Source organism: Mustela nigripes, chromosome 1 (assembly GCF_022355385.1).
Source record: "Mustela nigripes isolate SB6536 chromosome 1, MUSNIG.SB6536, whole genome shotgun sequence".
NCBI classification, from domain to species: domain Eukaryota; kingdom Metazoa; phylum Chordata; class Mammalia; order Carnivora; family Mustelidae; genus Mustela; species Mustela nigripes.
Window position 1 is genome coordinate 19583176 of NC_081557.1, and position 25241 is coordinate 19608416.

General features: G+C 43.5%; 1 long non-coding RNA gene across 1 annotated transcript; it reads right to left on the minus strand.

Annotated features, from left to right (window-relative positions):
* Window positions 1-13: 13 nt before the first annotated feature.
* On the minus strand, window positions 14-18347 carry LOC132010654 (uncharacterized). Its single transcript, XR_009402247.1, has 3 exons — window positions 18187-18347; window positions 2252-2375; window positions 14-314 (listed from the first exon to the last, which is right to left on the minus strand). It is a non-coding gene; the product is annotated as an uncharacterized LOC132010654 (long non-coding RNA).
* Window positions 18348-25241: the final 6894 nt, after the last annotated feature.

Sequence of the window (25241 nt, forward strand, 5' to 3'; positions counted from 1 at the left end):
GAAGGCAGGAGAGGAAGACCAGAGGCATTTTCAACTGACAACCGGCATAGAAAGGAGACAGGTAGGAGACCAAGAGGGGAAGAGAGTGGGCAGACGTGAGAACCCAGAATGCTGTTCTGTGCTTTATCTTTCCAACTCGGGAGTCAGTGATGGTGATGTGATGGGCTTGATCCGTCATTTCATCGTCGTCGCTCTCGGGGGCCAGCAAGAAACATGTGACACAACAACAGTGAGTGCTTCCGTGTCTTGTTTGGCATACTCGTGTCTCAAAGATGGTCTGTTCTGTGAGTTGCGTAGAGAAACCCTCGCGGTTGCTGCAAAGGGTAAAAATCTAGTATGTGTGAATTGAGCTTAGTACAGACAGAGTCATTTCCGCCTCCTATTTGCAAATAACTTCACAGTTTACTACATGCTTCATTCCATTTTAAATGATTTAATCCTTACAAACACCCTCTGGTGGGAATAATGAGTCATTACGAAGGAGGAAATAGAGGCTCAGAGAAGTGAAGCAATTTTCCTGAGGTCACACAGCCACCAATGGCAGCCCTGGGACTTGACAGGAGGGGGAAAACAATGGTTAATCCACCGTGGGCCGGGCAGGGTGCAAAGAGCTCTGCACACAGCTTCCGGGGCTTCTCTACTCAGGGAGTGACGAGACCGCGCTCAGCCGGTCCTCGTCCTTCTGGCCCGACAACTACAGAAGCATTTCTACAGCTGCCACATCCCACAGTTCTTAGGTTGACTGTAGGACACACTGGAAAGCCATAGGACATACATGTTCATCGGGTCATGATCTCAGGGTCCTGGGATCGAGTCCCAGTTCGGGCTCTCTGCTCGGCGGGGAGCCTGCTTCCCTCTCTCTCTCTGCCTGCCTCTCTGCCTACTTGTGATCTCTGTCTGTCAAATAAATGAATAAAATCTTTAAAAAAAAAAAAAAACTGACTTAGAGGAATAAATAAATAAATAAAACTGACTTGGAAAAATGTTGTCAGATATCGGCCTCTCTGAGAAAGAGGTGGGACGCAGAACATCTCACTCTAGCAGAGGCCACTGGCCTGGGTCCGGGGGCATTGTCAAGTGGACTTTTCCTCCAGTCCCCACCTCAACCATTTCCAAGGAGCCCTTGGGCAGAGTCCCTGATAGAAAGGATTCTTCATGCCTTCTCATTTTATAAATACAGGGTCTTCTCGGCTGCGTTCTCCCCTCTACACATCAAGACCCAAAGCCCAGTCCTCAAACCACTTCCCTCCTGCATCTAATCTCCCTCGACACATGGGTTCATCTAGTCTCACGCCAGTAAATGCAGAGTATCTGCTGATGATTCCTAAACTCGTGCCAACACCCTCAGGCTCTCCCTCTGCATTCCAGATTCATATATGCGGCTGGGTACCCCACATCTCTACCTTGTCGACTAAACCATCAAAACTACCAAGTCCACATCCAAACTCCTGGTTTGGCCCCAACCCTTCCCACCGTGGTCAATGGAAGTCCCATCCATCCAGTTCCTCAGGCCAAACCCTGTGGAGTCCCCCCCGGGATTCCTCTTCTCTCACAGCCCACGGCCCATCCAGCTTCACTGCATTTCCAGAGGCTGCTGATTCTCACCACCACTCTGGGGCCCACCCGCCTGCACTACTTGAGGTCAGTCTTCACCACAGAGCTAAATGTGTCACCCAAAGCGATGAGAGGAAATGGGGATTCTATGAGAACAAGGCGTTGTTGAGGGCAGGACTAGCAAAAAAAAAAAAAAAGGTCCCTGAAGAGCCAGAGGGTCATTACAAGGGCACCAGACACTCTGGGAACCAGGTGTGCTGAGAAGAAGGGGCTTTCTCCCAGAGATAGGAAAACACGCTGGGGGGCAGGGGGGGTTGGGCACACGGGAGAGCATTTGAACCAGCTCATGACAGCAGATCGTTACATGCTCAAAAATCTTGCAAACCACTTAAAACAACCATATTAAAAATGAGAGGATAGCGGCGCCTGGGTGGCTCAATTGGCTGAGAGTTGGACTCTTGGTTTCAGCTCAGGTCACAATCTCAGGGTGGGGAGATCGAGCCCCACGTTGGACTCCGGCGCCTGGCACAGAGTCTGATTGAGATTCTCTCTCTCTCTCTCTCTCTCCCCCTCCTCTCAAATACATAAATAATAAGTCTTTAAAAAAATTAAAGGTTATAAATTTATAACTAAACAGATTCTATTCAGAAACAAGGATAGGAAATACCAAAAACACATCAGTTCTTAATTATCTTACCGCGTTGTCCGGTGATGGAGGGTTCTGGAGGCGACTGACACAGGCCGTGGCTGCATAGTGAGAACACCGTCCAAGGAGATGCTGCTGTGTCTCTCCTCCCAGCTCTGGGTTTAGGGATGGCATCCTGGAAGATGGGAATTGGCCACCGTGGGAGTAGTGACATCTTACAGAAGTCAGCAAACACCACCAGATCAAGGCCTGATTTATTGTTTTGTTGACTCTCTAAACCCAGCTTTGGCAAAAGGTATTCTGTAAAGGGCCAGACAGTAAATATTTGGGGCTTGGTGCCCATACACTCTCTAACTTACTTAGGCCACTGTAAGGCAAAGGCAGCTGCGACAATATGGAAAACCACAGAGCAGAGTGTTCCAATAAATTTGATTTACAGGAAGAGGTGGTAAAGTCAGATTTGACCCACAGACCCTTGTTTCCAGATCCCTGGTCAAGACTTTAAAGAAAGTATTAGGAAAAAGTTAATAATGTCGATTAAATTTTTAAAAATTGTTTATAGCCAAAATGTTATGAGTAGCGCACGTGCACGCGCGCGCACACACACACACACACACACGAAGTATTCCTCCGATATTTGAAAAAAATCATCTCCTTCTGGAAAGAAGTTGTCTTTGTCGTTAACAAATGATTGGAGACCCAACATCCAGCTTTGTGGTTTTGCTTTCTTCTCACCTATTAACATAAAACATCAACCCACATTCATGTTGGACCTGCACTCGTTCATCAGTTGAAAGAGCAGATGGGAGAAACTCCAGATATATGAGCCCAGGGCCAAAGTCAAGACCATTCCATGGGAATCTGTTGGCTATAAGGAAACTACAATAAAGAGTTTTGTATCATTTGTGATTTATAAATTGTTTTTGCACATCCTTTATGTTAATAAATATTTACCAGCTTTCCACTCGACTTCATGTACTTTAATCTATTTTGTTATGGCCTAGGCCAGGTAACACAGGGTTTTTACAACCCTTGCCATAAACAATATTTTTTCTTTTCCTCCTTTCAGCCCTGCCCCATCACAGAAGGCCCCCCACCAAAGACATGGTCTGAATTCCCAAGGCTTCTGCAAGAGACTTTCTCGTCTAGAAGTCAAGAGATCTATAAGATCCTGCCCCGCTTTTCAAACTGAATTCAAAGTTTCCATTGGAAACAAGTGACAGTTGACCCTTGAGAAACATGGGAGTTAGGGCTGCTGACCCCCAACATGGTCAAAAATCTACATAGAACTTTTCTTTCCCCAAATATATTACTAATAGCCTACTATTGACTGGGAACTTTGCTAATAGCATAAACAGTTGAGGAACACATATTTTGCATGTTATATGTATTATATCCTGGTTCTTACATAAAGTAAGCTAGAGAAAAGATGTTAAAAACATCATTAAGAAGTGAAACACACACAAAAAAAGAAGTGAAATACATTTACAGGATCCTACTGTATTATTAAAAAAACATCTGCATGTAAGTAGACCCATGCAACTCAAACCCATGTTTTTCTTTTCTATTTTTTTTAAACTCATGTTTTTCAAGGGTCAAATGTACTAGCTAGTTCCTACACACTTGACCCTTGACCCAGGAGGTGAATCCTATTTTCAAAGCAAAATTATATACATGTTCTGACATTGTTTTTATATATGGAAATTAAGAATGTTGTATGGAATTTAGGTCACAGTGTAGTATTCTCGGACTCTGTACCTTCTGGGCCCACGACTAAGAAGTTTATTAATGAGGTTTTAAAGCATCAATAACAAATCCATGAAGATCAACAATTTAGGAGAATAATTAGACCTAAAAAATAAGAAAAGAATTTCAAATGTGTAACTCTTGTTTCTAAGGAATACAATTTCTGGCCCAGATTAAGAATCAGGCTGTCCAAGAATAGTGTTATTTTAAGTCTGTTTACAAAAACACAGCCTAATTCTGGGATCATTAAAGATACTGCCGGGTATAATGGAGTTAAACAGTCCACTGTTTAAATTTAATTGTTTAAATTGTAGCTCTAGGATTGTGACCCTAAGAACTGTGTGAGATTCTAGAGCTTCTCTAACTTCCTCATATTTTTTCTTAAAGATTTTATTTATTTATTTGACAGAGAGAGATCACAAGTAGGCAGAGAGGCAGGCAGAGAGAGAGGAGAAAGCAGGCTCCCTGCTGAGCAGAGAGCCCAATGCAGGTCTCGATCCCAGGACCCTGAGATCATGACCTGAGCTGGGCGCCCCTAACTTCCTCATATTTAATTTTGTTTGAAGACCCTGTTTACATCCCTATAGCCTTATTAGGATGCTTGTGCTCTTAAAAGCAATGATTATGTTTTCTTTTTATATCCCAAATGACTGACATATTACACAGTATAATTCAGGAGCTCGCACCGCACAAGGAAGAGGTTCTTCACAATTATTAGGTAACAACTTAGCATCCCCAGCCAGCGCACTGGGAGAGAAAGGGTGTGTGTGCCCTCTGACCCTTGCACAGAGAAAGAAGCAGCATTGGTAGATCAGAAAGAGAGCTGGCCGAGCCTCTTGACAAACACATCCTGAGTCCCTCCACTTGTCCCCATCTCCCTCAACTGCCACCTGGATTATGACATCTGGAGCAGCCATCCCTTGGCTCTCCCCAGGTCCACTCTTGCCTCCTCCCATGTAGTGTCCCCACAAAAACCCAAAGGAGTTTTTATTTATTTGTTTATTTATTTATTTTTAAAGATTTTATTTTTTTGACATAGAGAGAGAGAGACCACTAGTAGGCAAAGCAGCAGGCAGAGAGAGAAGCAGGCTGCCGGCCCAGCAGAGAGCCTGATGCGGGACTCGATCCCAAGACCCTGAGATCATGACCTGAGCCGAAGGCAGAAGCTTAACCCACTGAGCCACCCAGGTGCCCACCGAAGGAGTTTTTATAAAATAAATCTCATCATTTCATTGATAATATGATGATTTATTCATTCACTGATCAAACCTCTTCATCTTTGACAAGCCTCTCCTTATCCTCAAAGATAATTGTTAGGTTTCTAATAGAGCACTCAAAAGCTTCACACTCTGCTCCTTGACCTGGTCCCCACTGGGCTTTATGGCACATCATTCCACTCTGTTCTGATCACACTGACCTATGAGCCCCTCACTAATGCAAACCCCTTCTCGCCTCTGAGCCTTTGCTTATGCTCTTCCCTCCCTCTCTCCCTTTCTTACACCTCATTTCATCTGGCTCACTCTCACTCATCTTAAAGATCTAATATACCATCTCCAGAAAACAGTCTCTGACTCCCCAGAATGGGACATAGCACCTCATACTTCTTTCTCATGGCACTTCTTTCAAAGGTATTTAACAAATTACTTGTAAAATTATTTGTTCGATGTCTGTCTCCCTTGGCTCAAGGGAGGCCAGAGATGTGTGTGTCTCCCCTCCCCGCCCCGACAATATCCCCATCCCCTAGCACATAGTAGATTCTCAGTAAATGTGTTGAATGAATCGCTGGAGAAGCTTTATTCTCTGAAATTGTTGCCTCATTTACAAATGGCAATAATGCCCACTTCACAGGACGGCCATGAGGATTAAACCATACAACTCATGTCAAAGCTCTATCATGGTGTCTGGTATATGGTAGACATTTAATAAATGTTTGTTAAGTGACTATAAGCACTACAGCTTCTAAAATGGCACCTCTTTAAATGGGCCTCATATGAAGACTAGGCTAGTAATTAGCACTTGTGAAGGTTTCTTTATTAGGTGATTAATACAACTTAAACCTTGGGTGTTGAGGCTAAGGTATTATTAAGACAAGTGCTGTTGATTGGCACTTGCTGGGCACAGACAGTGGCCTCGTGCCAAACCAGGACACTCAACAGTGTTGTCCTGGGGGATGGGTTCACCACAAGCTGGGGAAGTAGAAGGGGGACTGTTTATGTGCAAGGGGAATCCTGGTGTACTAACAGAAACACCACCATGGTTCCAGACCAGTGATTACAAAATTCAGCCCAGAATTCAGAAAATTTATCTTTTGCTATTTCTTAGAATGTTCGTAGTTGGTGAATTAGAGCCAATTGAGGAAATAAACTCAAGAGACAGAAAGACACGGAATCCAGGACACACTTGATCCAACCCAGAAAAAATGAGACCAGAATTCCTGGGATGATGGAGGAGAGGTCAAAAACCCAGGAAAACAGTGGAACAGCCAACAGGAATGACCACCAGAGCAGGGTGGAGGGTTCTGGGAGAGGAGTCAACTGGAGAAAAGCTAGATACTACCTGATGGGACAATGTGATTGAGAGAAAAAAAAATCTTACTGAAATTTGGAGAAAGGAGTTGGGAGAAAAATTGGTGACAGGTGCTTGGAAGACTAAGCAAAGGAAAAATGAGGTCATTGTGAATGCAGGAGTGACATGGAGGGCAGGGGTAGAGGATGAGGACCAGTTAAAGAAAGAATATCTACTCTTAATACATTATGTGTATGTATTATCTCGTATCTTATATCTTATATCTTAATACATTACGTGTATGTATATCAGCTGTGAACACCCTTTGTGTAGTTTTCACATAAATAGTGACCTTGACTTACTCAACACACTGATATTACTACCTGGAGGACGGGGACAGGACTTTGAGTATAGATGGAGAGAGGGGGCATGGCGAGAGGAAAGTACTGTAAGTGACTGATTGAAGTCATCATTTTTTTTTTAAAGATTTTATTTATTTATTTGACAGACAGAGATCACAAGTAGGCCGAGAGGCAGGCAGAGATAGAGAGAGAGAGAGGGAAGCAGGCTTCCTGCGGAGCAGGGAGCCCAATGCGGGGCTCGATCCCAGGACCCTAAGATCATGACCCGAGCCGAAGGCAGCAGCCCAAACCACTGAGCCACCCAGGCGCCCGAAGTCATCATTTTTGATGGCCATAAACTCAATCAATCAATAAGAAAACCCATCTAAACATGTTGAGAATGATGGAGGTAAGGACCTGAAGCAGCAACTGAATATATTGGATTGCTGAGCTAGGAAGGGCTACAGTCAGCTACTATAAACCTGTGGCACTATTTGAATGGTTGAACTAGAAACACGTATTCGTTTGATAAAAAAAAAAAAATCAATAAAATGAATTTTAAAGAAACAAAGGAGGATATGTGGCCAACAGTGCTTGAATGATTTATTTTTATTTTTCTCTATTTCCCAATTTTTAAAAAAAAAGTCCACCTTTATATTTTATACAGGAGAAAAATCAAATCAGCTTCTTGAAACAGAACATCAGATTTGAACAGGAAGAGAAATTGGGAAGCAGGTGTAGGAGAGAAATTGTAGAAGGGGAAAGGAGATTTCCAGGGTGATGGATTAAGTGATGAAGGATATGTTTGATTCAGAAGAACATCCTTCTTTCTGCCCAGTACATGCCCACCAGCACCCACCCCATCCCAAATTACTCTAGCATCCAGGTCCCCCAAATTACAGGGTCGCAGGTGCTCTCCACACCACCCCCTCACTGTGTCCCATCACTGAGTCAGTGGGCAATGGGTGTGTGTTTTCCTTAGTCCTGACCTCTTGCTATCAACAAGAGTCACAGCACACTGTGCCTGCACTAATTCTCCTTACAGCCCTCAGAACAGGGCATGTGCAATTAGGAACTATGAGTACTTAATGAAGATGCAGAGGACAGGTAGGAAAACTACAATAGTGAGCACACTGGCTGTGGGGTCTCCCAGACTTGGTTTGAATCCCAGCTCTACACCTACAAGCTACCGGCTATGGGACCATGAGCAAGTCACTTCCGTCTCTGGGTTTACCCATCTGTGAAAGAAGAGAGTAAAAGAGCCTCCTTCAAGGGGTTGTTGGAAACATCAATGGAGACAATGCAGAGTGTCTGGTCTATTGTCAATGTCCAATAAATGCCACCAGTTTTTATCTGTGCTTGTTTGGGGTATGAATACAGGAAAGTCACCACAATTAAACAGTCTTGGCATACATGCCATGGGCACCCTCCATAATGGTAAATATTTTAAACTAATTTTTAACTAATATTTTTTTTTTTAGTTTTCAACATCATTGAAAACCTGGTTAATGGCACTAAAAGGCTTATAGTAATAACAACAACAAAGCAGCAAGTCCCTGTTCCCCTGCTTTTACTTCCCACGTCCTGTTTGCAGAGGCAAGTTTTGCCTCTTTTGGCTTTTCTTCTGGTATTGCATTCTGGTATTTGGACATATTTCTTTTTATTTAAGATGTTATTTATTTACTTGACACAGAGAGAGAGAGAGATCACAAGTAGGCAGAGAGGCAGGCAGAGAGAGAGGAACAGGCTCCCCGCCGAGCAGAGAGCCCAAAGTGGGGCTCGATACCAGAACCCCAAGACCACGACCTGAGCTAAAAGCAGAGGCTTAACCCTCTGAGCCACCCGGGCGCCCCGGACATTATTTTTAAATAATGTTCCTATGCTGCTATTCTCTCATATGTCAATTTTAGACATTATTGTCAACGAAGATTTAGATTTGGCTCTCTTATATCACACTGTCCCTGCCCCTTCCTCCAAAATGTCCTGATTTGGGGTTAAATGATTAATCAGTGGCTATGTATATATTATTCAACAATTAGTCAAGTAGTAAAGCATGATTGCATTTCCTTTCTTGAAGACCTTTTTTATTTTTGTTTTTCCAAGAGTTAAGCATTGCCTTCTTTTTTTTATTTACTTTTTATTTATTTTCAGTATAACAGTATTCATTATTTTTGCACCACACCCAGTGCTCCAAGCAATCCGTGCCCTAATATCCACCACCTGGTTTCCCCAACCTCTCACCCCCTGTCCCTTCAAAACCCTAGGGTTGTTTTTCAGAGTCTATAGTGTCTCATGGTTCACCTCCCCTTCCAATTTCCCTCAACTCCCTCCACTTCATCTCCCCATGTCTTCTTTACTCTTCATTTGTTTGACTTTCTTTGTGCCTTCTGCTATTTTTTATAACTATTGGGACATATCTGCTACATACATTTTGAAAACTACTTCCAAATGCTTAAGCTGATCAGATAGTCCTTCGGTTTCTTCCTCTGGTGCTGTCCCTTCTAGAGCTCTGTTCTTGGGAACCCCCCACCACCAGCTGTGCCCTGTACTGGGTGGCATCCTTATTTTCCAGACCCCACTTCTACTTTCTTGATTTAGGTCCTTGTTTTGGTGAAGTACATTTTCCAGCATCTTCTGAGATCAGGTACATTGGAGGTAAAATTTTAGATAATATTTTCATCCCTCCCTCACATCAGGATTTTGGTTGAACTGGATATAGAATTCTGGTTAAAAATTATTCTTACTTGGAAATGTTAAGGCATTGCTTCTCTTCTTGTAGCATCCAATATTGTCCTAGGGAAGAAGTCTGATGTCATTCGGAGTCCAACTCCTTTATATGTGACTTATTTTTCCCTTTGAAAATTTTTAGGGTCTTCTTTTTTTTTTTTTTTAAAGATTTTATTTATTTATTTGACAGACAGAGATCACAAGCAGGCAGAGAGGCAGGCAGAGAGAGAGGGGAGGAAGCAGGCTCTCTGCGGAGCAGAGAGCCCGATGCGGGGCTCGATCCCAGGACCCTGGGATCATGGCCCGAGCCGAAGGCAGAGGCTTTAACCCACTGAGCCACCCAGGCGCCCCAAAAAATTTTTAGGGTCTTCTTGTCCTAAAATTTCACAAGGGTGGGTTTCAATGAAGATTTTTTTTAATCTATTTTTTTCTGAAAACAAGGTGGATCTTTTCAATCTGGAGATCGATGGTCTTTTGTTGTAGAAATTTTTCTTAGAATATTTCCCCCTCCCTTTCCTCTGTCTCCTGAAATTTCTTTTGGTCACATACCACCTCCTGAGTTGATTCTGCATTGTTTTTGAAATCTAAAGTATTATATTCTTTCAAAATAATACTCAAACCTTCTGCCCAACTTTTTACTTTTATTTTGTTGTTCACTTTTTAAATTTATAGGAGCTCTTTTCTCTTCTCTAATTAATCTGTCTCCACAGGAACTTGTACTTGTTTCAGGGATGCAATATATTTCTTTATCTCTCCAAAGAGTAATAATTATATAAAGGTTTCTGTTTTTTAACTTACTTTCTTTCCCTGCCAGATTTCTTTTCTCTTTACACCATCAAGTTTTCCCCCCCCTCTTTATTTTATTTCTTTTTCACACTGGAAGTTTCTACAAAAGTGAGCCTGTCTTGGGGCGCCTCAATGGCTCAGTCTATTTAGCATCTGACTCTCGGTTTTGGCTCAGGTCATGATCTCATGTGAGATCAGCCCTGTATAGGACTCCATTCTCAGTGGGGAGTCTTCCAGAGATTTTCTCCCTCTGCCCCTTACACCACTCGTGCAAGTGTGCACTCTCTCTCTCTCCCTCTAAAATAAATAAATTTTAAGTGATCCTGTCTTTCCATAATTAAGACTAAAGTACCATATAATAGATTAGAAGGTATGCATTCAGGGTGAACCCTGACCAGTGGGCATCCCCAGAAGCTGATGAGGTAGTGAGCTGCCTTTTTCCTGGGGAACTCCCAAAAGTAAAGATCTTACTAAGAAAATGGGTATTTTCTTTTGGACTAGTCAGTTTCTCCAGAAAGGAATATTCCAGTCTTCTGCATAGGACAGGATGATCTGAGAAAGGGGCTGACCCAGGCCTGGCTGTGAGCATTCTGAAGAGAGCCAGGGTCTCAGCTGTAGACCTGTATTTCTCCCTTATTTTCAAAATGGGATTCCACCCTGAACTTGGCTGTCTCTAGGTCTCCCCAGCTCAGAGGAAGGGGCAGGAAAGAGTCTCCTGGTTGCTTAGCATGAGGAAAAATAAAGACTTAGCAACTAAGTTCTCTATATTTGGAATTTCAAGAAATCCCCCCTTTATTGCTACCACCTGTAGCACCTGGTATCTCCAAGCCTCACCTTCCTATGGTTCTGACCAGTAATGTGGCTTGTTTCTCACAGATACTAATCCCCATCCCCCTGCCTTAGTCCCTATCTCATTGCTCTCTCCATTCTGGTAAATCAATCACCCTGTCTCCAAATGTTTCCCATATTCCAAAAGGTATTGATATGTCTCCAATGACCTCTCTTCTGCCTTTCTCCTTGTCTTATTCTTCTCTTTTCTTTGCCAAGGTATAATTCACAACATAAAAATCATTTTAACCATTCTGAGGTACAGAACACAATGGCAATGAGTACATTCACATTGCTGTGTAACCACCACCTCTCTCTAGTTCCAAACATTGTCATCGCCCCAAAAGGAAACCCCATATGTAGTAAGCAGTCATTCCCTGGTCCTTCTTCCTCTCACCTTCTGAAAATCACCAACCTGCTTTCTGCTTTTATAGATTTGCCCATTTTGGATGTTTCCAATAGACAGAATCATACAATATGTGATCTTTTGTGGCTGTCCTCTTTGACTTCCCATAACATTTCAAGATTTATCCACATTGTAACATGTATCAGCGCTTCATTCCTGTTCATAGCTGAATAATATTCCATTGCATGGATATACCATATTTGTGCACCTATTTGTCAGTGGATGGACTTATCTCTTCTCTTGTATTCCTATCCTGTCATCAGGGGTGGGAGTTGAAAAAGAGAGATGACATATGTGACAGGTAGGTCTGCCACAGTTCACCAAAACAATCTCACTAAGTTTGGATACAAGCTCTATATCTCCGACCACACAACAGCCTGGTTTTCATTTTAACCTCTGCTTTAGGAATCTGTCCCATGACCAGTCCCTGTTGGAGTGACCATAAAAAGGATGCAGTCTACCCCATCAGAGTCATGAATCAAAATCCATTCCTCTTCTCTGGCCTGGGGTCTCTCTGCCAAAGAAAACCCCAAAAATGTGGTTGGGAAGGCAATTCCAAACTGTTTAGAATAGCATGACTGGCTGGTTATTTAACCCCAGGAATATTTAAAATTAAGTATAGAACTGATAAATTTTTTCAAGTCATTAGAATATTTATATTAAAGAACAATCCCTCAGAGCTAGTATTTTAAGAGCACATGATCTTCCTCTACAGAATTCCATATTCCATACCCTAGTCATTTTGAGACATGAGCAACATCCCAGTTAAAGAATTAGTATGAGGAGATAAATGTATATTCTTAGGTGTCAGCACCCATTTTCAGAATATTCAAGGTATATACCATGAGGTCTATAGAAAAGGATTAAAAGGGGCACCTGGGTAGCTCAGTGGGTTAAAGGCTCTGCCTTCAGTTCAGGTCATGATCTCAGGGTCATTGGGCTCTCTGCTTGATGGGGGCCTGCTTCCTCCTCTCTTTCTGCCTGCCTCTCTGTCTACTTGTGATCTCTGTCTGTCAAATAAATAAATAAAATCTTTTAAAAAAAAGGATTAAAAATAGAAAGTTATGAGGTGCTACCATATTTGGAATTCCCTAAGGAGATTAATTCCCAAGTCAGTATCTAGATCGAAAGAGTTAGGGGTGCTCCTGAGGAAATGTCAACCTGAGACTCTCGAAATTCTTAATTGCATGAAATCTGAACCATCCCAGAGAGGGTGAAACATATTTCCCAGAAACCCAGCAAATAAGGTTCATGGAAAAAAAAACAAAACAAAACACATGCACAAGCCCCCAGAAAAAGAGCCTAAGGCAAGTTCTTGTTTTAATTCACCCTTACTTATTGGTACTGTTGGATGCAACGCTAACCTTCCTTTGTCCTGATTTTGGAAAGGAGGGAGTCCTTCCTCGACACCTCTCTTGAGATCTCATGCCAGTGGGGATTTGGCCCTTCTAGGAGGCTTCTCCTGTCACTTGGGAAGCAGAGGCACAGAGCTGCTTTGTGGATTTCCCAGACCAGAACTTTCCAGGGGCCCCACCTGACCAGCTTTGGGCCTTTGTTCCAGATTTGTACAAGCACATGAGTTTGCTCTCTACTATGTCTGGCCTCTCTCACACCTGAAAAGACGTGGGCCACCTCTTGAAGAAGGCCACAAAGGGCCACACTCTAGGTTTCTAGCACCACCTATCCTCAGGGACAAAGAAGCAGGTTCCTTAACATGAGAACCAAATAGCCACTGGCAAATAATATGGCCCTGCGGGGAACAGAGGGCTGGTTCATCTCCTGGGCCTTTGTGCAGGCAAGGAGAGCAGCAGACTTACAGAGAGACAGAGGCACGGGAGCCCGACAGGACGGCACAGCAGCAAAACAGGTCAACAAGGCAAAGAGGCCAGGCAGGGAGACAGTGAAACAAGCTAGTCAGTGTATTTGTTGGGTGGGTACATTCTTAGGAGAGACAAGGGCAGACACTGATGGTGCAGTTCCAGCAGGGACTGCAAAAGAGCTTCCCCTTTGGGTCATAGTCACCGCCCCCCTCAATGTGATCCTCCTTGTAAGTGTCATCATCCTGTCACCGTCACCATCAGTTCAAATAAATCTGAATGAGTGAAGACATGTACGCCGCTTTATTGATCACACCCAATATGACCCCCCGTAACTATCCCGTAGCATCACCCACATCGCCGTCAGCACACCAAACCCGGGGGTCAGGGCCAATAAGCATGTGCCTCATGTTGGGTACTCCGTAAAAACGAGGAGCCCAGCCCAACCCTCTAGGAACTCATTCTCACGAGCAGCGTCATTATTGGCTAGAATGTATTGAGTACTTACCATGTACCAAGCACTGTGTAAGGATCAACCCTTACAATACCCCAAAAGGCATGAATGTTCTCCCATGATGAATGACAAAATAGATTTAGAAAAGCTAAGTGATGTGTACAAGGTCACAGAGCTAAGGAGGGGCAGCACTGGGATTTGAGCCCAGGCTCACGACTGACACCTCACCGTGATGCATTTTGTCTCCCACCTTCTCCAGTTTTGGGGCACTTACAAGGGGACCCATTGAAGGCAGCAAGAAAATATTAGAACTGCCACACATTCTTACTTATCATTTTATCCTCTAGTTTCTATTTGATATGTGTTTTCTGACATACTTAGTCACCATTATTGTGTATATATACACTTTTTAAATAAATAATTTCTATTGTGGATACATGCTTAATTGTTTCCCGATCAAAGTATGCAGTCAAAACTTCTTGGAGACACCTGGACAGAGCTAACATGACCACCCCACATAGCTGAGCAAATGGAAAAGTCCATCAGTTGGGTCTGAGCTTACCTCTGGGGAACTCTAGTCAACATCTATAATTCTGAACCATGCTAATAACTGGGTTCTGCAGAATTAAAGTCTTGATTTCAACCAGTGACTAAAAATTTCGACATATCCTTTGGAATGGCCTCTCTTTAATTTTACCTGTTGCCATTCTTACTGCTAACACGCCTGTACTGGTAACAATTAACGTGTATTAGTTTAACAAATTTTTAATGAAGGAGAAATAGTTTCATCACTTTCTAAGTCCTCTCTGAAAATGTCCCGAAAGTTTCTTCATTTTAAAAGTAGGTATAGGCTTTTCAAGGGAACGCTTATCTTCTAGAGATGCGTAGTACAAAACGTAGGTGTGAAATGACAGGCTGTCTAAGATTGCTTCAAAGGAAATCTGGAGGCAGCAAGTGGCTGGGGATCAGAAGAGGCAGAATTGGCCAAAGGTTGATCATTAAGGAGGTTTAGAGATGGATATCTAGGTATGTAAGTTATTTGGCCAACTTAAATGTTTTAGTTCCATAATAAGTAGTTAAAAATAGTTAAGATGTAAAGAAAAAGAAAAGAAAAACTTTATGTATTTATTTATTTATTTATTTATTTTTACTGAGCACTGTAAGAACTTACCTCTCAGTTGAGAAAGGAGAATGATCAAATGTGGATTTCACAGAAATTATTGTAAGCCTTTTCGTGTCTTCCTAAAATCATGAGTTTGTCTAGCGAACATCCGTCATTGTTTGCTATTATGTTAGAATCAACCACACACAAGATATAATAATTAGGAGAGGCGGGGAAAGGGGCTTGATTTTAAAACAACCATTGCATGACCTGTGCAAGGAAAAACTCAAAAAAGAGACAAATGTCATGGATCATTGAAATGATGTCCTTTGCAGACACTTTTCAGCTGATATTTTTGGCGTGGGCACCAAGGACAGGACCTCCCACACACAGGTAGCTCTCAAGGCCGAGACCGTTGATTTGGAATCTGATTGAAATCTGAATGACATCACTCAGAGGGACATGTGGCAGCTTAAAGGACCCCAGACCATATCTCAAGGCAAACAGTGAGATGCAGACCAGCATTCCCATAGGGACAAGAAAAACCAGCAATGCTGATTACATTGCCACTGAAATTAAACCAAGGGCAGTTCACTAAACAATGCATAGAAGGCAGGAATGGTTGGTGTTCACCATGGCCCACAGCTACTAAAAAAGCACAAAATCACTCCCAGGGCAACACTCATCTGTTGGCCATCCCCCCTGCTCCAAGAAACCAGAGCCAACCCTGCCAAGAGGCCTTGGGCAAGAGTCCTTCCGGAGTTCAGCCTCCAACTCTCTTCAATCCTTTGTGTTCTGAGTAAGAATTTCCACACTGAGAGCTCGCTTCCAATTACGCCCCGAGATAATATCAAAATGATAGGTAAAAATAGGCCCAGCTTTCTGGTGGGGCAGCCAAAGCACACAGTGCCACAGGGAGAACGCAGGCTGATTGGGATCTCTAGAGGTTGTGACGTCTTCTTGGAGAGCAGCGGAGGGCGGTGGGAGTAGTGTCATCAGATTGGGCTACCGAGAAAGCCACGGGGAGAGAAGCACACGAGTGCTTGTTGCGACATGAGCTTTCCTGGGAAGGGAGAGGGTGCGTCCACCTCTCCTTGACACTTGGGACCAAACCAAAGAGGAGCAGCCAAGCTGACTTGAGAAGGTTAAAGTTGGCCAGTCCCGCCAGGGGCCTGCATCATAGTGGATCCCAGGGAACAAAAATACAGATTTGGGAGAGCTTCAAAAGGTCACTAGGGTCCACCTTTTTTGGCAGAGGAACCAAAGTTTTGGGATGGGGGATGCCTTTCCATAGATTCTCCATGACCTCCATCAGTGAACCTCGACGCTGCCCCCCAAATAAACACATAATATAAATTTTGGGATGGGGGATGCCTTTCCATAGATTCTCCATGACCTCCATCAGTGAACCTCGACGCTGCCCCCCAAATAAACACATAATATAAAGGGAAAATGGTGTGCTTGCTCTGCATGTGCGGCTTCAAGGAAAACTCCTGTTTCCCCCAAGGAAGACATCAATGTGCCTAACCTGCTCCTACAGAGGAATTTTGGAACTAGCCCTGTCTGCTCACCGCCACAAAGAGCCAGTGCTTGAATGGACCCCATAAACTGTCAACGTCTGAAGAGACTAGGACCTCCCAGCACACCCCTCCATGGGGAAAGCCACACAGCTATCAATCACACAGCTGTCATTGGCGCCATCTGAAACACTGTTCCCAGCCATTTGGTGGTTCAAATCATGAGCCTGAAAATGTCCTTATTTCCTTGAAGCCAGTCATTCCTCTCTAGAATCTGCCCAAAGAAAGTGAGCCTCAATAGGATAAAAGTTCTACACAGAACTGTTTTCATAACACAGTGTTTCTCTAACACAGCAAACTAGGGAAGATTAAGAATGAGTGATACATCCACTCAACCCAGTAACACTCAGCCATTGCAAAGACATTTATACAGAGGATGCAGCAAAATTTAAAAAAAAATGCTTGTAATATTTTAGATGTAGCTGACAATGTGAAGAAACCAAGATGCTGAATTCCCTATTCATTAGGCTATGTTGGTATTTTTTAAGAAGACCCATTTATAAAAATAACTAGAAATGATCCTATTGGTAGGAGGAATGTAGACTAGTCAAGTTCATAGAGACAGAAAATAGAATAATGGTTACCAAGGATGGGGGAAAGGGAAACAGAGAATCATTGGTTAACAGGGACAGAGTTTCAGTTTGGAATGATGAAGAAGTTCTGAAGATGGACAGTAGTGAAGACTGCCCAACAATAAAAAGTGTCCTTAATGTCACTGAACTGTACACTTAAAAATGGTGAAAGTGGTAAATTTTATGTTTGGTATTTTTTGCAACTATATTAAAAAAAAGTTGCCCCAAAAATGACTAGCTGGAAATAAACTAAAAAGAAACTGTTTTTGAGTGGGAGACTTTTGCATGATTGTTTTTTCTTATTTCTAATTTTCTGTGTTGTCTAAAATGTATATAAGAAATATATTCAGTTGATCTTGGAAAATCTAACAATCCTGATTTAAAAAAAATAAATTTCAACATGCTATTAAATAACAATGTCTCTAATGTCTCTCTCTAAGTTTTTCAGGGCAATAATAATCCACATTCCTCACTTAGGTTAAATACCACACCTTGCCTGATTACCCTGACCATTTTACAGGAGAGAAAACCGAGGCTCACAGAGGTTGGGTGACTTGCCAGGATCCACGTTTTTGCCAGGGGTGGTTTAGATGATTCCGACTATTGCAAACCCAGGCTGTTTATGCTGGAATGGCCAACACAGATCACCGGGACTTCACATGTATTCTGCCCTCAGACATAAGCTCTCCAAGACGTAGAGAAAGAGCTTGTCCATTAAATGACATTCCAGCCAGCTTCTACCTTCCTTAACTTTTGGGCTTTCATGCAAAAAGAGAAGAAAAGAAAAAAAGAAAAGAAAAGAAAAGTAAGAGAAAAAAGAAAAGAAAAGGAAAGGAAAGAAAAAACTCTTGGATTTAATAAAAAAAAAAAAAGACAATTTCTTAATAGATCTTATAGCCAGCCAACAAACATCAGTAAACTTTCCCCAGTCTCTTCTTCTCAGGATTAGGACCCTGAGGCTTTGAAACTCTGAATCATTAAGGACTCAGTTATGTTCAAGAGGTGGGACACCCTGAGGTAGGAAATTTAGACTAATCTATGTTGGAATGGTTTTTCACAGCGAGAGCTATTAGTGATTTAATATCCTAATTTCATTCATTTTCATCTATTAGAATATTGAGTTACCTGGAGCATGTATTTCTCCCACATTCTAACTGGTTTTTCATTTCAAATGAGGCAGCAGAGTGTCCAGGGGTCGTGTATCAAAGGGTCTGAACGCTTCAATGATGAAGGTGAATTTCACACCTGTTGATGTTCTAGGCATCCCTTCGCCTTTGGTGATCTTTGCGTTCTGGAAATGAAAAATCTGTCAGTTTGTGTCAAGCGCAAGAAGTATTCTTGAACTCTTTGCTAAATTCATTGAAACAAAGGAAATCAATTCTGGTATCCAGCACCTAGTAATTAAGGAACAACGCCTCATTACTAATGAAGAGAATATGGAGTAAGGAGAGGTCTCAGCCAGAACTCCTGCCAAGCCCAGAGAACCAGCTTGGTTGGAGGAGGAGGAGGAGTGAGTCAGTCAAGTTCAGTATACACTGACAGCCATCGAAGCAGAGGACAATCTGGGAGTCAACACCGAACTGCGCTGAGTATCCAGGTTCTGTGACAGTCATGACACCAAGATTAGATGCCTTGGGAATACATTACTGTCGAGAATTCAGAGCAAAAGTTCTAAATAGGCATAGGGAAGGCACTTGACCTCCATCGCTGACTCTCATGGGTGGAGACTGCTTGGAACACTGCACTGAGAAGGGGCTGACCCTACAATTCCATTGACCAGGAGAAGGTGTGGGGAGAAGGGGGATGGTGGCAAGTGTGCCAGACATTTGTCACCTGTGGCCCACTCTGTCATGAAAACCACTCTACCAAAATGTAGGCTGCCTAGGCAACACCTGTCTTAGGTAAAATCGAGAGGAAGATGGAATTTGTTTTTAACATGCCGCGTTCCCCTTGACCTTTCCCGTGGTCCCTCCTGGTCTCTGGCCCCAAATAACCTGCCGTCCTCTCACAATCAGTTCAGTCTCCCCATTTCTCCGGGACACTAATGACAAACAATGTCAAGTCCCAAGGATTACGGTGTCAATGCAGCTGGCGTGAGATCCCTGGCGGCCCTATTCGGGGCTCAGAGCCATGTACCATTATGTCTGGGGGTGGAAGAAGGGAGACCCCACAGAACAGGCGACCACAACCAGAGGCCACCTTTCTTCCTTCAAGACAGAAACTCGGACAAGAGGCAGAAGAACGTAGACAAGGCTGTCTTCCTTTTGCATCTGGCATAGCCCTGAGTCTGGTCCAAAGGCAAGCCTCAAGCTCTTCACTGTGAAAACTAGAGGCTGCCCCGGGCAGGTGAGCTCCCCAGAGCAGAGAACCTTCTCCACTCTTGCTGCCAGTGCTCCCTGGGTTCAGGAGACCTATCCCAGGGTGCCGGAGGACCCCTACTCCATCTGAACCAACGGAGCCTGGAGGCCACCCTTACAAGCCTGTAGGTCCCTGGACCTACTTCCCTGCCAATGTCACTAGGACACTGAATAAATGATAACTATGTGAAAGGATTAGAAGTCACAGCTGGCCCTTCACGACAGCAAGTCTACCCAGGGATAGACCTTTCTGAATAGGGCTGAGGCGCACACACTCAGTAAATGGTAGCAGCGGTTATTGTTATTAATGACGTTGCTGAGGTCTCATAGGAAAAACTTTTTCCTTGAGCCTGGCTTTTATAAAGTTGTGGGGCGCTGGACTTGAACGTAGAGCGATATCCTCCACCAGGCCCTGAGCTCCTGACAAAAGTCGCTTTGCTCACATCCTACGACCCGGTGGCTGGACACCTCACTGTTCTCTCTCCCGGGGCCTGGCCTGGCCTCCTTCTGCCCCCAACCCAACCTTGACCGCAGCCTGCCACCAGGGCCACTGGGGGACAGCAGGGCCGCCATCTGGCTGCTGCGGGGCTGACTGCCTCATCCGCATATGACAGTCAGGACTTTCTCTTCTCTGCCTCTTCTTGGTGCCTTCGTTTGGCACTGGGGCTGCTATTCAGTAGCTGAGTCTTCCTCAAAGTCCACAGCTCCTTCTTGGAAATGGCACAGACCTGAAAACAAGGGGCCCACACACCTCTGCCAACAGGGACATTGCGTAATGACAGCACCGTGTTCCAGGTGCAGAGAACCCGGTTTCAGAGAGGCGACAGAAGCTCGAGACACTCGGGGAGGCTGCATGGGTGTTTAAGCTCCCTCTCATTCTCAGGGACAGATCTGGTTTTGAAAATCAGACCACCCTGGCTCCAGCCTGGATGGGCCCCTCCTTCCTCATCATCACCACACCCACAGAGACGATCTCCTTTCGGGGGACAATAGGTGGCTGTCACCTCTGTATAATATCTATAATATCAACAATGTCAGCAAGGAACCCACCCAAGAAATATGACCTCCCTAAATGCCTGGGATTCCACTATTAGTGATTCACCCCTTTGGTCAGTACCACCCACTCTCTGGCCCATTCTGGGAAACACACATTCACCTGGGAGGGGTGACAGGCAAATAACTTTACCAGACATTTTCTCCTGATAGGAGAAATACATGGCTGCTTGGCCCACGGAGTTGAGGTGGGTATCACAGGAGTCAGAGAGTGGGGAAGGCTTTGTGGTCAAATTTCTTTAGTGTCATCAGGTTTCTAAGAGCTAGGCCTACTTGCCCCCTCCAGCTGCCCCTGTAGCTGTTGATCCCCATGAGTCAATCACCAAAAGATTCAAAGAGGCAAAATACAGAAAGGGTCAACTCGGTACCCCATGTATAATCAATACTTGACAAATGTGAGTCCGTCCTACTCCTCCCATGAATGGAAAGATACATTTGTCCCAGGGGAGAGCACTGGTTCGCACCTGCTCCTCATCTTCTGGGAAAGACAAGTCAAAGAAGTCGGGTTTCTCCCCTACTCTGTTACTACATGGGCACTCCTCCACCCCACCAGGCCACGTGGTCCACGGCTCTTTCACCACCACTGGGGGAGGGAGTGCGAGGGTCAGCTCCTTGAGCTTGAGCTACAACTTGGGTGGGGGAGACGTGGTTTCTTGGACCCAGGGCTGTGAGAGGTTGAGGAGCCTCTTGCTTGGTGTTGATTTTGTTCTGCTCCCCAGCTCTGCACATCCTTTCCTGTGGATCAGGTTCTGCTCTGGGCCTCAAGAGGTTGGCCTCCTGTAGACTGCATTGCCAGCCTCCTTTGTCCTCTGCCTTCTAGGGATACTCAGCCAATTGGAGGTTCCAGGAGGAGATTAGGAGGCAGGAGGAGAGAGAGACGAGTGATTTATTGCCCTTACTTCTTTCCTACTGAGTCAGGTTATGGCAGCAGCTGGCCCCCCAAGCAATGGTCACGGATCCCATGAAGCAGTCCCACTCCCTTGGCTCCAGTGCTCACTGGGGTCATCTGTCTAGAGACTAGAAAAAACCTCTCACTCTTGCTAGTCCCTGGGGACACCCCATCTGTTACTGACCTTCACCCCTTTATTTCCCATCCACCAGGGTTTATTGTACAGACCAAATGGGATTCCATGCGTGGTCTCTTCACCAAGCCTTGTTGAGAAATGAAACACCCCTCAGAACTCCCCTCTGGGGAAGACCATGTAGATCAAGATCCAAATCAACCTGGAGTGGTCACTCTGACCTCACAGCTTGGATCTGCTGATTCTCTATTTTGTGCTAAACATGGGTTTTCTCATTTAATCCTCCCAACAGAGGTGTAGAAAGATCACATAACTTGCCCCAGTTCACACAGTTGTATTTGAAAACTGCATAGGAGTGCTAGTACGTATATCAGGAAGTCGGTACTCAGTTCAACTTTCGGACTCTCAGTCAAATACTGGAGTCAAGTATTGCATTTCAGCCTCACTTCTCTTCATTGCAATCTAGTGGGACAGATATTTCTAAGTTTATCTTCCAAAGGCAGGCTCCGTTCAAAGAGCTATTTATCATCTTATTGGATGAAGTTGGGGAAGATGACTCCAAGATGATCTACTGCCTTAACATATTTAAATATGCTTATCCTCAAGGTAACACACAAAAAGTAATATTAATGGTGGAAATTTTAAGGGCCAGATTAGCCCAGCAAGGGAGATAATGATGGAGAAGGAAATCTTTGCTGATTCCTCAAGGATACCACACAGATATCTAGATTATAGCTCCAAATCCTTTAATAGGCAAGGTGTACCTATTGGCTTTGGAGGAGCTCTTGGATCTTTGCCTTCAGAGGCTTTCACGGAGGGAAAGAAAGACGAAGACACAGGCTCATCCTGACCTAGACCCCAAGCATCTCCTCTTTTTTCCCATGACTGATAGTAAGTCTGCACCAAACATTTTACACACTCTCCTAATTATGCAGCCTGCCCTCCAGCTGAGGTCGGGGCAATATAGTGAGCTCTGGCCACAGACTGCAGACATAAGGGACATGTGCCTCTCCTGAGCTAAAGCAGCTAATGGCCAATGTACCTCCTCCTCCTCTCCCTTCCTCTGTCTTAAAGGTCATTTGTTCTAAATGGTGCACCTAGGAAGAAAGCCAACCATCCTGCAACATATATTTGATGAGTAAGAAATCTATGTTTATGGTCTGAAATCACTGACATTTTAGGGTTGTTTATTACTGCAGCATAGAAGAACCCATCCTGACTAATACAGCATGTAAGACAAAATCTAAACAAGTATTTAGTGTTTAATTAGACTGTTGGTAGCAATTTCTCATTCCCTATAATTCAAGAGCTAGAAAAGAAAAAAAATCAACATTTCCCAGCTACCTTTGAAAACACAGTTCTAGAAATAAATTAGATTCCCCCAATAATGTCCTTGTGTGAAGTAGTATAACTTTATAGCAGAAATATGAGTGTTCAGAAACATTTTAGTCACTGGAATCCTCATCCCAGAGTTCAGTCACAAGCTTCGTGGGTGCCAAGGCCCATGTGGTGAAAGCAGCCAGGGCAGTGGCTTCCTAATCCCTGGATCACAAGGACAGTGGGATCACTTTGAAATGGTTGACCCAGATTTCCACTTCTCCAGCCCTTAACATCCTACAAGCTCATAATTCCCTGAACTGAATCATTTTCTTATTGAAATACACAGAGTGGTGGCTATTTCCTTCATTCTACTCTGAATCCATGTTGCTTTTAAAAGTTTGAAAAGATATAGCAATAAAGATATTGTACAGCACTCTGAAGGCTCAAAGCTGGGAGACGACAGCTGCTCTGAGACCTCAAAAGTTTGGAAGAGAAAAGTGTAGTGGGAAGAAGGGACACACAACCATGAATTCATTTTTAAAACGTAGCATCATTGAACATTATATCAAAAACTAATGATGTACTATATGGCTAATTGAATTTAAATAAAAAAATAAATTAAAAAACAACAACAAAATAAAACCTAGTATCAAATATTTAATGCAAATCCTTCTTAGTACAATCAAAGATGGGTTGGAGGTCCAGAGAATCCCCATCCCTTCTCCAAGGTGGCACAAACAGTAAAGGCAGAGCTGTGGTTCAGATTGAGGTCACCTGAATGTGGCTTCTACTAATCACTTTGCAGACAAGTACCTGACAACAAGCCTCTGGGAAGTTTCATCTTCAGATCCCTCCAGCTGTCCTAGAGGCACCCCCATGGTTCTGCATACCTCACCTACACACTTCCCAACCCCATGGCTGGCTTCCTGGGCACACTCCTGAAGGCACCGAGAACATGTCTTTGTAGACAGCTAGTGAGCATGTCAGGAAGTCAACCCAACTCTGCAGGATTGAGAGAACTTTGAGATTTAGCCTGCCCTGGGGGAAGCAAATAGGAAGCTGTCAGTGCTATGCTTCTCTCTGCAGGACTGAAAGAAGGCACACAATTGCACCAAGGCATAAACTTCTTGCACCACCAAGAGGATACAAGAAGTATAAAACAGATGAAGCCAATAGAAAATATCTGATAAAGTCAAAGAATCCCTAACAGGGCTGATGGAAGGTACTACTCTCCCAAAGCCAGTCAGTAAACTCTGGAGGAGGTGACTCCTTCTTCAAATGTGAAGACAGCAATGCAAGATTTCAAGGAGCATGAAAAATCCAGGAAACATGACACCACCAAAGGACCACAGTAATTTTCCAGTAAGCAGCCCCAAAGTAATGGAGATCTGTGATGTGTGCAATAAGTAATTCAAAGTCATTGCCTTAAGAAAGTTCAGTGAGCTACAAGAAAACACAGAAAGACAATTCAATGAAATCAGGAAAACAATACACAAAAAAAACCAGAAAGCTTAACAGAGATATACAAATCATTAAAAAATAACCAAGCAGAAAAATTCTGGAACTAGAAAATACAATGAATGAAATGAAAGATGCAATGGAGAGCATCACCTGCAGGATGGAGTAAGCAAAAGAAAGAATCTGTGAAGACGAAGACACATCATTTTCACTTATCCAGTCAGAGAAGGACAAAGATAAAAGAGTGAAAAACGTTTTGTGAATTAATGGGATGTTATCAAGCAAACAATCTAAGCATTATTAGAACTTCAGATGGAAAAGAAAGAGGAAGGTGGTACCCCTTATTTAAAGAAATAATGGCTGAGTAATTCCCAAATCTGAGGAGAAATTTAGATACCCAAGTTCATGATAGTCATAGATTACCCGAAAGATCCAACCCAAAAAGATCTCCAAGACACATTTTAGTGTAACTGTCTAATATCAAAGACAAAGAGAATTTTTAAAGCAGAAAAGGGGAAAAAAATCCAAGAACCTCCATAAGACTATATCGGTGGACTTCTGAGCAGAAACTTTGCAGGCCAGGAGAGAGCAGGTTGATGTATGTAAAGCACTGAAGGAAAAAAACTGCCAACCAAGAATACATTACCTAACAAAGCTGTCATTCAGCAATGAAGGAGAAATAAAGACTCTCCCAAACAAACAAAAGCTGAAGTGGTTCATGGTTAGACCTGCCTTACAAGAAATGCTGCAGGTTCTCAATCCTTACAAGTTCTTCAGGCTAAAATGAAAGCATGCCAACTAGTAACATGAAAACCTAGAGCCCATTGGTAAAGGTAAGTATATAGTCAATTCAGAAGACTCTAATACTGTAATATGGTGATATGTACATCACTAAACTCTAGTATAAAAGGTTAAATGACAAAAGCTATAGTTTATTAAAAATAACTATAGCTACAATATTTGGTGACTG